Source organism: Centrocercus urophasianus, unplaced genomic scaffold (genome assembly GCF_019232065.1).
Source record: "Centrocercus urophasianus isolate 14NV4802_14NV808 unplaced genomic scaffold, USGS_Curo_1.0 seq_13, whole genome shotgun sequence".
Classification (NCBI taxonomy): Eukaryota; Metazoa; Chordata; class Aves; order Galliformes; family Phasianidae; genus Centrocercus; species Centrocercus urophasianus.
In genome coordinates, this window is record NW_024884475.1 from 39,997,886 (window position 1) to 40,012,267 (window position 14,382).

Genomic DNA, 14,382 nt, shown 5'->3' on the forward strand with positions numbered 1-14,382 from the left:
CCTGAGACAACAGAGGTGTATCTTCCCATGCCAAAGTCCCGAGGAAATGGGAAGAAGAAAGGGCAGATAAGGCCCACATTTGGAAATGTTTTTAAACGTTCCTACCCCACAATATCGTCATGTCCTTATTCTTTTTCCTCTTACACATTCTATTATTCCTCTATCTCCTCACTCCTTTCATTTTTTTTTTTTACTATTCAATCTGCCATTCTCAAGAATCTTTCCCACTTAAAATGACAGTGATTACAGAAGCTCAATCTAATAACTCTTCTTATGTGCTCCACCGTTCTCTTACCTGCAGTGTAAACTCTTGTGACAAATTTTTACTTTTTCTGTTGTTGTATAGAACTTACTACAACTAGGATTCCAGCTCTGGTATGCCTCTGGCACTAACCATATAAATAAGGGTAAAATGACAGGCAGACCTGTTCTGCAAAATATAGCAGGTGCCACTTCACATGTTGAGGCCTCACTGACAGTCACTTAGGTAAAAATAAAAGGCAAATTGGTAACCAGAGAAGAAGTCTTTCTATGTGAAGTTCCACTCCTCACTCCCAATGGCAGACAAAACAGGTCTGAACAGACAACATTGGGATCTGCAGAAGGGAAGCGCATCAAAATGTTGTCAGCAGAATCTCTTTGGAAATATCAGTCCGCAAGGGGTATGGAGGGGAGGTTAATCAGGGAGAAGTGTGTTGTCAGGGTCTGGAGAACCACAGATGGACAAACCTAAGCAAGCAATCATGGAGTCAGCTATAAAATTTGATACCTCTTGTGCTGCCTCCATCACCCACATTTATTGCCAGGCTCCCTAAGATTTTCTCATGATGAAAAAGGCAAGCTTCATGCTCTCAGAAGGCTGGTTCAGGGCTTCTCCTGTTGATTACCATGTGATAAAATAATCTGAGAAACCTTGTTTTGAAATTAATCATGAATGGAAGATTCCTGTCCAGTGCACTGAGAGAATCTTTAAGACCAACAAGATACTACTTACTTAGGTAATCATTGTGGCTTCTTCAGCTCTGTGCAGCAGCAGTTATTTGGCTCCTAGGCATCTATAAAAGGAAGGAAAGAACTTGTCAAAGAAGGATGTAAAGAATCATATAGGCTGATATATTTGGTATCAGCCAAATAGATCCCAGAAATCCTTACTCCAACTCTTGTCCTTTAATAACTGTTAAACCATTCTTTAGTGAATGTTTTATGTTAGCCATAACAGAGGGTGAAAACAGCAGGTAGGAGGAGTTTAACTTGATTTCCTCTGTCTCCATCCATGTCGCGTCATGGATTTCTGTTCTTTTTCACTCAAGATAGGAATCACGCTTGTCCTTATTTCAGAATTAGGTGCTGTAATCATCCATCACTGTTGACAAACTTGTTCACACCAGGTCCAACTGGATCCAGCCATACCTGGAGGCAGTGTTAAAACAGCCTTTCCAGAACCAAGTGTTGTTCCATCTCAACAGTGTAAATGTGAATGTAACCAGAAAAGTGTTCAACCCAATAAATACTCTACTAGATTCTGTCCAATCTAAACCTTTGGTAAACTTCTCCACTCATCTTCTGCTGGATAATGTTTTCGGCTTGTGTATCTGTGGTGCTCTTTCATTTGTGTATCTGTGGTGCTCTTTCATTTGTATGTCTGTGGTGCTCTATTTACTTCCATCTCCACTGCTGTGTTTCTGTACCCTACCTCTACTTTCCTCTGGGACATTCAACAGAAGTAAATATTACAAGGACTGAGATCTACTTTTCAAAAACAGTGCTTTTGTGATGGTGGAATATTCTCCTGTTTTGCATACTGTCAGGAATTTAACCCCTAGCTGCTCTTTAACTCATCCCAGCTCATCAACAAAACGTAAAACATATTACAAGTAACTTACAGGTCCTTAGCATTTCAAGTTTCATGTCAGCTCACTACAAAGAGCATTTGCTGGCTGGATGTCTCACAGCATGGGCCAGGAAGATCTGTAGAAGGTTTATATGCAATATACTCCTAAGTCTACGAGGAACAACTTTTGGAAAACGCCCAACTGCATCAGTATTATACAAGGAAAATGCTGTCAGAGTCTTTGCTCTTCTGTCTTTCATGCACAGCCAGTATGCATGCTTGTCATCAATGAATTCACACGTATTATGTATGTTTCTAGTACTACACATAATTAGTAAAACAATAATGCAATTATAAGGTACTGATTTCAGCTCAGAATTGAGATGTTTCTGGAAGCCTTCTGAGCAATCAGATTTCACTGCACTGAAGCTTTAATTCATGACTCCCACACACTAAAAATTAACTGCTGGCAGAAAAGCAGTTCACTGTAGGACAGAACTACTCTGCAATCATGATGTTCAACAGTGACCTTGGAAAGCTCTGTGAACAAAGTTGCTTTTTGTGGGCAGTAACTTTGCTCTTGGTTTAGCTGGATGTGGATACACAAGAAGTAAATGTATCAGAAAGGCCAGGCTGGGGGATGTGTTCAGCACTGACTTCTAGATATGGGACCATGTATTTTTAAAAGATAAGAGATTTAACTATAGCGCTTTTCCTCTGAGGAAATTTACATTAGCTGTTATGAGAACAGCAACAAAGTCCTTGTTGACTCTAGCTTTTTACACTGCAGCTAAAAAGACACAGATCCCATGAACTGTAAGCCAGAAAAACACATACTTTCATATGCACAGGATACTTGGGATATAGGACATGTAGTAACTTAAAAAAAAAAAAAAAAAATACACACAGCCATATTCCTCATAATCTGAATTATACCAAAATTAGCAAATGCAGCTACTCAGACCCTCTCATTAGCTACCTCTGGCTTGGTCTGCTGCTTCTGCGTGTGACACCAAAGACTGGGAGATGGCAAACTAGGCTGTCTGTGTGGGAGGACAGAGCACTGTTCCACATCACATTTTCCTTACCATTCTCTACATCCAGATTTCTCTCCCTGCTCAACTCCACTCCCTTCCAGACCTTGAATATAATCAACCTTCATCCTCTTCTCCCTATGAGGACCACCTGCCCACACCATGTCCTCTTTGCTCAGTTGCACATCTGGTTTTAACTGCTGCCACAGAGCAATGCTAGAGAACTCACTGCTGAACTGGTGCACTCTCAAGCTGAACACAGTCAAAAAAAACATGCTAGAGGATTGAGTATGGTGGGAACACTTTGTAGGACTGGAGAGTGCTGCTAGTGGCTGTGTATGATGGTGTATGACTTGGTGAAACAGATCTTGTTAGGAAATGAAGGAGAGGAAGCTGCAGGACACTCACTGGGAGTTTAAAAGACTGGCTTTTTGTACTGTTGGGATAACCTAACAGAGTAAAAAGTTTTCTGAGGACCTGGCTTTCAGTGCCAAGCCAATCTAATCTGTAAATCTCCTGCTGTCAAAGCTTCACTACCTTAAATCAAGTTATAGCTGCTAGACTGCATGTTCCTCCAATGCAGATTGCAACAGTCATGCACGCTATCATCAAAGCTTTCCAAGTGCTTGATCTTACACTCTCATGCATTAAATCCTAAACTCCATCTCTGTTCTTCCCGGAGGGTTTCTCAGGTAATAGGAGGAGCCACTATATTTAGAGTCCAGGAAGGCTGACAGAACTTCCTCAAGCCCACAGCTTTCTGTTGTCTCTGTTGCTGATGAGTCCTGCAAAAAGACTCAAGCTGCTTAGGAAGACCTTCTCATGCCAAGGGACAAGCACAAGTGCAGCAGCACCTAGGGAGGAACTGAACTGAGAGCTCAGATGAAATACGCCATGCTGTTCATAGCTGCAGAGCAAAGAGAGTCTACTCTGCCAACGCAGAAAGCCAAAACACAGTTCAACTTTCTTATCTGCAACAGCTGAGAAGGCACTGTGTCACCTGGCAGGGCTCCTGGCAGAACTGGCAAGCATGGGGACTAGGAAAAGGGGCATGTGGGACGTGTGTCCCAAGGACAGGGCAAAGAAGTTAGGACAAGCCTGGGGATGAGTTAAGTGATGCCACTGGATACAATTTCCTAGCAACTAAGAACCTCCATGCTCCAACATTCTGTGCCCAGCAGCCAGGGCCTAGTGGTGTGGAGTTGCTGGGATGAGCACAGTTCCATGGTGAATAGGAGCCAGGGGGGTCTGGTGAGGAGCCTGGGGTCCTTCATTAGCCTGCGTCTCCTTCTAGCATGTTTGCTACTCCCTCTAGAAGCTCCAGCTGTGCTACTTGGAATTAGAGAAGTTTGCAAAAGGGTTTTTTCCACTGTGAAACTTTACTGGGAAAACAGAAAACAAGCACATTACTTTCCTCAGCCTCTGGTGTGTAACTTAGCATCTCCTCTGGCTTCTGAATGACAGCACCTAGCACAGCTCCTCTCATGCCTGAGCACTCACAGCCTGAGTGGCCCTACATGTTTGGTATTCAGCTGAGATACCTCACTTTTGCACAGGGCAAACAGCAGAGCTGACCTACCACAGCACAGGCTAGATGTGGTTAGCCATCTATGCATGCTTTCTTGACAGAAGCAAGCTGAGTCTTACCATACCTCCTTAGAAAACCAGTATTTCCTGCACTAACTAGAGGTTTTTGCTTTCAGGTACATGGAAAAGCTGTCATCAAGACTCTTGCCAGCAAACAGCAACAAACATAGATTCTCCGATTCACTTAACAGCCAGCGCTGGAGGTTCTTAAAAAGTGGCCTGGATGATTTCAGAAGCGGCTTCCCTCCTTCATCTGATAACATCATCATCCGAGGCAGAAAGGGGCTTTCCCCCATCATTCTACAGAGCAGATCCCACCTGGCTCAACAAAAGGCACGGAAAATATCTGTTAAACCCACATGCAAGCTCAAGTCAGAGGTGGAAGCCAGGAAGGAGTTCACAAAGGACATTAATCATCACCTAAGCCACTGCCCTCAGTTACTGCACTCTCATTTGAAAGACCGCGTCTTTCCAAAGGTAAAGTTGCTGCCATTCTCTTGCAGTAAACATCTGTCCAGTACCTGAAACACAAAAACAGTCCAGGATTGTGTTCCCTCTTGCCTTAAAAGTCTCCTCCCTCATTATCTGTTACAAACAGGAAGCCAACAGAGTCCAAATGTATCTCTGATCTTATTATAGGAACAGCCGTAAGAAACTGTCAACTGTCTGGGATGCCTTGCTGCTATGCTGATTAGTCACACGGTTCAGTTACTAAACCACTCCTGTAGGACACTGGAGAGAAGAGGCAGACTTGGAAACATCTCTGAAGTGTGCTAGGAATAATAAAGAATCTCTGATAAAAATAAAATAAAATAAAATAAGATAAAATAAGATAATAAAAAGGTGACCACATACTTTTTTTTTTTCTCCTGTATTATGAAGCATGTACTACCTAAAAAGTTCAGATTAAAGTCTGCAACTCTCAGTCAAAATTCAGGGCTCAAATCCCACTGGAGCAGATGAAAATCCTGGCCTCTGACACAAATTCTCTGATTTCACTCTCTTTGTATACAGAGAATGCCAAAGTGCAGAGAAAATCACAAGCCAGTTTATTGTGTAATGCTGCCAGGTGCATCTATTCACTTCAGTATTCACTCGACGTGAACGGAGGGGACAGAGAGACTTCTTATGCGTATATGCCTCATTTTGGATTCAATCTGACTGAGTACAGTTCAAGTAGTCCATACTCAATTCTGAGTGAACTGTAACCTACAGAGTGCACACTTAAAATCAGCAAGCCAGTGGCACATGTTTTCCTGACCTGTGAGTCATGTTCCACAGGAATGCCACTTTGACCTTACAAAGCTTACACTGGGATACCATCGGACAGACTCTGGTGAAGCAGATTTGAAATAAGTTGTAGCTATATTCATGGTTATGGTTTCACCTTATTCTTCTTTTGAAGTCAAAGATAAAATTTCTATATATTTCTATGGGAGCAAGTGATTCAGTGATTCTTAAAATCCCACTGCAATGCTTTAGGAATCTGTTTCCTTTAATTTCATTAGCCCTACATGCAAGTTGTTAATGGCTTGAAAAGTATTCACAAACCAATTCTGCAGCTAAAAATTTACACAGCTGCATCAAAACCTGGATACATTCTATCTCCACATACTATCTTCTTGACTAAAGTAGATGTCTTGCACAGCAAGCAAAGGATTTTTACAGTCTCTGCTAACTGGAGTTTACTATGGCTGTGCATTTGTGTGAAACTGCAGACCTTCAATGAATGTTTGCTTTGAGTCTGTCTGTCTTATGTCAAAAGTTGATCTCTTGTTTCTAAAACACACACTGGTACTGAAGGCCGCAGTTAGATTATTTTGCAAACCTGTTTTACATTACTGTTTATTCAGGCAATCATCTGACTAATACAATTCTGAAATGTAAGTATCTTTTAGCAGGCAATAGCAGTGAGAGCAGTATAGCTGAGCTCTCTGGAGTCTTAGCACGTACAAATTCTGCTGTCCCAGTCCTTAAGTGAGCAGACCTTACTACCATAAATGAGGAAAGAGACAAAAAACGTCAAAAAATGGCTCTCACTGGGGGTCTCTTCCCGATTCCCAATGTCTGCTACACCTAAATGCAAACTTGGCAGGCCCAGAAACAGGCCAGAATGTGTCATAGCTCCTACCCCTACTCCCAGCTAGTCCATGGCAGCCATTAGCAAACAAATGTTTTATATGTCAGCCTTGACACAAATAGTTTGTGTCTATCAGCTTATACAATGAGGTTGTTTGTGTCACAGCCCTCCAGCTCCTGTCTCTGGGCAGGGCAACGCGAGCCAAAGGCACAAAAGACACTTGCTTCCCTGAAAACATGCCTGATGACAGAGGTCTTAAGTGGACAGTGCTGGAGAAGAAGAGACACACAGACAGGCTGCAGACGAGTAGCTCAGCAGCTCAGCTTCACCTTCTCTTAGTCCTGCTGAAAGCTTTGGCACCATGGCGGGATGAGCACACACACTTAGCAGGATTTTACTATAGTGCAATAAACAAAGTTCATCAGCTGTTCGGGTGGGCAGGTCTCCAGCTTGCCTCTGTGTGTACAGCCGGTCACAGCTGCTCATGGCAACACTGTGTTCAATTATTTGCAGCTTTTTTTTTTTTTTCAAAACAAAAGTGGTGCAGAAAAAAAATACTGGGGGTGGGGGGAAGAGAATGGTGCCTAAGAATCTACTGCAGTACCTGTCCATCTCCACCTTCCTCAGAAGGCAAGCAGCACAAGCAGCATGGCACTCTTGCGCTGTTCCTAGGCCTGTGCATCTTGCAGAATCTAGCTCCCTGTCAACCCCTGGGACCCAGTTCAATGTTGCACTCTGTTGTGCCTGCTAAACTCAGGTTTGAGAATTTAACATCTTGTTACATCTTCTTTGATCTTTTAACATCATCTGCAAGCAGTGCTGGTCACTAATATGAGAACCATTAAGCTAGAACTTTAGTGCAGACAAGAATACCTTGCATAGGTTAGCTGTATCCTTTGACACTGCAGCAAGGGTGAAATAGGGAATAGTTCAGTAAAGAAAAAATCACACCCTTAGCCACATGACATGAGTCTTAGGATGGAGTCACTGCATGGCATGTTAGACACCAATTGCTGGTCACATCTCACAATTTCCTCTAATGTAACTGGGTGAGAAAGGACTCCATGCTTTCTCCTGCCATCACACCAAAGCAGCACATGACTAAGTGACCACTGACATCCTCTTGCAATGGTTACACTCAAGAAAGAGGAAATTGCAAGAACAGTTTCAGACTAGGGCATGCAGATTTGATGTCAGCAGTATTTCAAGATGTGAAAGATTCCTACAGCTGCCTTATTTATATCCCTGGTTTCTTATTTCAGGTAAGAGAAATAAGTAACAGCAACAAAGATAACCCCGTGCAACTGTGTGGTACCAGATCTGTAATATGGCATGTTTGGGTGAGGAAACAAGCACTTTACCACCAGAGTTCATAGAATATTTAGGAGAATCCTTTTGCAAATGAATTGTAAAGGGTTCTCAAAAGGTGATAGATGAGGCTACCCAGGAAGAAAGGCAGAGTGAGGGAACTGAGAGTTTCATTTAGAATTCAATTGCATGATTTATAATGTGATCAAAGTGCTTGCAGCTTTCAGGGAATTGTTATCTTCTCAAAGGGAGCACAATCATAGTCAGAAATACATAGATTTGGCACAAATCATCTCCTGAAAATTAAGAGTATCTTAACCTCCTACAAATGAAATAATTGCACTCCATGATGTATGAAAAAGTGTGAAAGAATAGATAGGCAAGCTGAGGTGAGAAAAGTACTTGTCAAAAGAAAGCTCACTTAGGACCCCTATGACTTGTTTCTGTTCCTCTCCTCTGCAAGTCCTTGGCTCATGTGATACTTCATTAAGACCAACTGCAGACAAAGCTCAACAAAGTCTTTCCTCAGAAAGGCAGATTAAATTTTGCCTGGCACCTAAAGAATCCGAGGGAATACCTGAGATGGTGTAAAGAACACATTTTTATGAGCCAGGTGAAGACAGCAGTGACATGGCTCTAAAGCATCCTTCAGTTACAACACACAGCTTCATTTCACAGTAATTAACATCATATCTAGGTTAAGAGAATGCACCCAGGATGAAAATGATGTTTGCTTGTAATGCTTGTCAACATGTGCTGTAAGAGAGTGTAAAATGATATCACAATCTGCACCAGTGTCCTGTTGAGTCTCCTCACAGGAGCTGCCCTTTTCCAGGAGCAAAAAAAAACACATTTCTGGTATATTCTCAAAATCAACTTTTCCTGTCTGAAAAATAATACAAGATTATATTACAACCTACAAACACATACGCATATATTCTTTTCTATCACTGAAACCTGTGTTTATTTTCTCAGTGCCTTTCAGACTTTGAACTTTGATAAATTTCTGTTAAAAGTTGTTTGAAAATAAATATTTGGATGTCTTTTATGTTGCATTTTTCTGTAGGCCCGGCAGGATAAAAAGTTGAGACAGAAGTCAAAGCATGATGTCTATGGGAAATTAGATGACCACCCAGGTCTATGAGCATGAATTTGCTGGAACATTTCAATTATTATTTAATTTATATGAGCTACAGAATACCACAGCTTCAGTGAATGTTGGGGTGTCCTTGACATGCTTAACATTTCATAGAACTCAGCCAAATACATTCAACTATATTTTATGCTTTAGGGGCTTGGATGGCTCATCACTGGCAAAATAAGGTAACAGAACAAAATTATGTCTTATTATACTTCAACTATTGCTGCGCTGTATAGTGACCCTGCCACGCTGCTGCATGTAGAAATTCCACTGAAGAACAAAGGCATTTTGTTGGCATTTCTCAGTATGTCTCTATCAAGCATAGGGATTAAAAAACTGTGTACAGGGAAAGACTAAATTGAGCAAAATCTATAAATCTTCAACTTTGATCCCCAACTTTGATTAGTTTGATCTTATTGGGCTCCAATAGATTTTCACACTTCTTCAGTGTGCTGTCTTCTTTGTTCTGGTGTCTCTTATCTCCCCCCTCCTCTTTCAAATCTCTAGAAGGTAGGTAAAATCTCTAGAAGGGTAGGTAAAAAGCATCAAGAACCAAAAATGAAATAGCATATGAAATGCTATTGTACTAGCAGGGAAAAAGGAGAATGGAGAACATCAAAATAGAAAGCCTGACTTTCAAAGTGAGTGACTAACAAACTGAGGAAACTGGCATGGGAAAAAATCTCCATGGAAAAGTGATTTCAGGAAAGCTATCCTTCCTTGATATTACGGGCACAGCACACGCGCTTAGAGAAAGCGTAGGAAATGAATCAGGAGACTGGCCTGGACAAATGTTAAGCTCTCCCTCAAACCCAAGAAGAAATGCTAAGACAGACTACTAAAGGAAATTAAGAGCAGCACAAATATCCAGGAAAAGCAAGGAAAGTGGGCACAGTGAGATGCAGCTAGCAAGTGATATTAGATACCAAGGAGTCACTCCTTATTAACATTTCTGATGAACAAAACAACACAGGAGATATTTTTTTTTCCTGTGGAGAAAGAAATTAACATTAATCAAAACTTCAGTACCTTCTCTGCCTCATGCTACTGGAAAGCTCAGCCATAGTCAGACAGCTAAGATAATTAACACTAGTGAGAAAGGACAAAGGTCTCAGGATGCAACAGGGATGGGATAGGTTGCATAGCAATTATATCTGTGAATTGCCTTGAGTCAGCTAAGTGAGGATGAAATGCATTCTACTGTGGGAAAAAATGATAGAAGACAGTCATTAGCTGTTTCCTTGCAAATTTATGGAAAACAGGTGTTTTTGCAAAGAATCCATACAAGTTGCAGTGGCACCCAACTAGAAAACACCTCAAGGACTCTGAAGGGCTTCAGCTGGATTTACAATGATCCTGACATGTCAGACAAAACCTGGGAAAAAAAAGGAGTACAAAAAAAAAAAAAGGGCTAAATTACTTCTGCCAAAAAGAACTTCTCAGCTGTGCAAATACTGAACAAGGAACAACTGGCTAGGCTAAAGTTCACTTGAGAATACAGGGATTTGTAGAAGACTGTGAATGTCTGCAACACCCAGTCATGAAAAAAAAAAAAAAGGAAGCATCCTATAATGAGAGCAAAGATGAACATGAGATAACCCTCTGTTCTTCTCAGCCTGGGTAAGATGACCTCGGAGGTTTGCCCAAGTTTGGTCACTGTTCTTTAAGAAAGCAAAAAGAGTTACATGAATAATTACGCATCTATGACCAACATGTAAAGACAGAGCAAAAGTTACGCGTATGGATAAGCAGTAACAGAGGACTTGATTAAGAAGCTCTAATTAAGAAGAAGGGAGATTCAAAGAAACTGGAAATACTTTACTCCCCACACGTCTTTGGGACAGAAGCTATGTAAAATACCATAAAGCCGTAAAATACCTACCTAAGAACCCGTCTCTGTACGGCAGGAGAGAGCTTTCACCGTCACACTCTCTCTCCTCCCATGCCACCTGCTGGCTGTGCGAAATGCTGCACAGAGAAGAGTCAAGCGTGCAAAGCCAACACTCGCAATTGATAGGAGGAAGAGGCGGGACAGAAACACAGTCGGGTTTATGGTTTCGTCCAGGAGCGTGATGCACGTCTAAAGTATACTGACGCTTCAACCTTCTCATTTTTCTGCTTTGTTGGGTAAGGACCCAATGCAAAAAGATTTTAACAACTGTCAAGAAGACCCCTGTGGCAGCAAAAAGGCTAACTCCCAGTGTGTCTTGAGTCTTGACTTGAGATTTTGATCTGGCTTCTACTGAAAAATACAATACACTAAGCTTTGTGAGCTCTTATTAAGATATTTAAGAGATGTTATTCCTTTTCCTGTGCAGTGATAATAAGAGGCATGTCTCTTCCTATTCACTTGACAGTGACTGTTTGCTTTTTAATTCTGTGACACTAAGAAGCTGCAGTATAAGACCCAGCAATGTGAAACACTGAAAACTCCTATTCGTTATCAGAAATCTGCTCCTTGTCTCTAAGCTCGCTTATAGCCTGTTCTTCTTTTCCCTCTCAACACGCTTTGTGAAACTACCACAAGTGTTTACTCTTGTTGCTGTTAAGGTCAGAAAGAGCTCCCTGAAAAGCTCTAGAAAGCTCGCCTGTCAATCTTTAATTTTTCAGTTGTCCATGGAACAGATGCCCCAGTAGTACAGCCAAAGGGTGTAACAGGGCTCCTTAATTTTTATTTCTTCTCTTCTTGTTCATGTTTCCATTTTGTTCTACTATAAAACTGGAAGAACCACCACTCAGCCCAGTACTCTCCACTGTGCTTGAAATAGCAACGGTACACCAGGAGATCAGACAGTGAAACACAGGCAGGCTCATAAGCGCTCCCTAAATAGCATCCCACACTGCCCCTGTCAGAGCCAGAATAGCGGGCTAGATGTGCCACCGGTCTGATTTCAACAGGGCTTTTCTCAAACACTCTGAAGCTAAAGCTGAGATTCCTTGTCACCACACTAGAGGGCACAGCTTACAATGTAAAATTCAGAAAGGTCGTTTGTGTAAGCACATATGGGTTAGGGCTCGTTAACAACAGGCATGGCTGTACAGCTGTTTATAGAATTGCAGTAATAAGTATTCACCCTACTGCACTGGCTCTGCAATATGAAGCGGAGGGTAGTTTGAGGCTCCTGTTCTTATCCCACTCAGCTGGCTGGTATTCTGCAAAGTCACATGCAGCTTTTCAAAATATTTCAGCAACTGCTACAGCACTGACTGAGTAAACAAAGGTGCAATGAAGCCTCAGTGTTCACAGAGCACACGCTTCTAAATTAATGCCACATCAGAAATGATTTCATGAACCAAATAAAATCATAAATTAGAAACAGAATCGGTTTTGTCCCTGAGAATCTGAGAAACTGCCTCCTTGCCCATTCACTATAGCACTGTTTTGTTTGGTTCCAGCACAAGCTTTAAAAAACACAAAATGCATTTTGGAACACATCGTTCTGTCTTCAAAATTCTCCTAGGAGGCAGATGTCTCCAGATTCTACAGGATGCAAGCATTTCAGAAATTCTGAGAGAGACAACGTAACAAAACCCAGGGCAAGTTACTGACGGTGATGATCCGTGTTTGTTTCAGAGCAGGAATCTTCTTTAGCATCTGGGGAGCTCTTGGGCCATGACTCTTCTCACTTCTGTTGAACATTTCTTCTTTTAACTCGTTAAATGCTTGGTGATTCAGGAATTTCAGCCTTAGCATTTGCCAAGAGCCTTGTTTTTATGAAGACATACAAAATAAATAGACAGCTAAAAAGGAGTTCCAAAGCACAAATTCTGTTACCTGCACAGGGTACAATTGTTACAGTCATGACTGAGCTGCCTAAGACTACTTGTATCCAACATAAATCCACACAGCGTCTGAAGAAAAATCAGCCTTTCCTTTAGCCACTCATTCTTGTTTTCTCTCCTCTGTCTTTGTGCAGATGAAAAGGACTTTTTTTTTTTTTTTTTTTTTTTTAATACTAATTTTTAACTTAGTATCAGTTAGCTCATCTGACCTATTTCGGTGGCTACATGAAAGCAGAGACTGCACAAAACAGTAAGGACTTTGGTTGAGGGGAACCAAAGGGTCAGATAATCGTTCTCTGCAACAGTGTTTGATTACTCTGAAGTATAATTCTACTGGGCATTTTCCAAACTATGAAGCCTTTTCAGTTATGCTACACGCTGCAGCCATCACAAGCATGTAATCATTGATAAAACTGTCTTTCCACTGAACCTCTTGCTCAACAAAACATTCCTCACATCTAAAATGTGGCCAGTTCATTAGAAGTGGCCATTCCACAATGGATTATAGAAAGGCCAAGGTCTAGGAGACAACAGCACTCAAAGTGCATTTGCAACAGCTGACGCTGATGACACTTGGGAGCAAATGGGGAAAATAGCAGATGCCTTCTAGGGTCTTCTCCAGGAATCTGGGTTTCAGAATTGTCCTTCCCCGCCTGGGAGAAGAGGAAGTTTGTCTCTGTTACCCTTTGGTTCTTTGTGACTCTTTTTGTAGTCATCCAAATGCATGACATTAAACAATTATTCCTTGGGAGCTCCCTGGTTTAGTTTCTTCTGCAGATACTGGGTGAAAAGGAGACCGAGAAGCAGAGGAGACTTGTATAAACATGGAAAATGTTTAGTATTGGAGGATAATTTTGCCCTTCTCTTGCTTATTAAGAAGCAACCTGCTTTTACTTTGTCACTGCTTTTCATCACTTGCATTTCTGTGCCTTCAAAATTAACTGTTCCTTAAGGATTTCTGTAATAGCCACTTGTAAGCTGCATTACTTTGATGTCTTCCTTTCAAAGCCACTTTACCAGCTAATTTAAGAAATGCTGAGATTAGCAGCTCCAAATACTACTTCTGTGCTGGTGGTTGGCATAAGGATGCTGTTCTATTGAAATGACAGAATAGGGATTTCAGTCTGTTCTGTTTCAGTGAGATGCTCAGGAATTTTAAACTGCAGTGCACACTTACTGTCTAACAAACAACAGTACCCAGGTGCCCTAACTGAGGATCTCAGCTGTGCTAGGTGGTGTATAAATACAGAGCTGGAACTGCCTCTGCTATAAAGGCTAGAAAAAAGGAATACGTAAGTAAACTATGAAAATAAAATCTACTGTGCCTATTTTAAGTACCAAGGCTAAACTGAAGGTAAACAGACCCTTGAAACATCAACAGTTGTAAAGGAGACTGCACCCAGAACCAGATCCACCGAGGAAGTGCCCAGGCAGGTCCCAGCTTCTTAGCTCTTCCCTTTCCCTGTATTATTGGTCAGAAGATCTGAGCAGTACATGTTTAACATGTTTGAACACATCTCACACAACAAAGTAGATGTCTATACTTAAGCACAAGCTCAGCCCTTTTTAGAGCAGGGCTTTAGGGAAGGCTTACTGTGTTTAACAAGTGAAGTACAGA

At 41.6% G+C, this 14,382-nt stretch overlaps 1 long non-coding RNA gene across 3 annotated transcripts in view; it reads right to left on the minus strand.

Moving 5' to 3' along the window:
* LOC122157252 overlaps positions 1–14,382 on the minus strand; it is a 37,033-nt gene that overhangs the window by 1,904 nt on the left and 20,747 nt on the right. For 2 of the 3 annotated variants that reach the window (XR_006167816.1, XR_006167815.1), the window contains exon 3: positions 995–1,055. This is a non-coding gene — a long non-coding RNA (uncharacterized LOC122157252). Of the gene's footprint in view, positions 1–994; positions 1,056–10,863; positions 10,949–14,382 lie in introns of those variants that run through there. The other variant, XR_006167817.1, reaches the window with a different exon arrangement.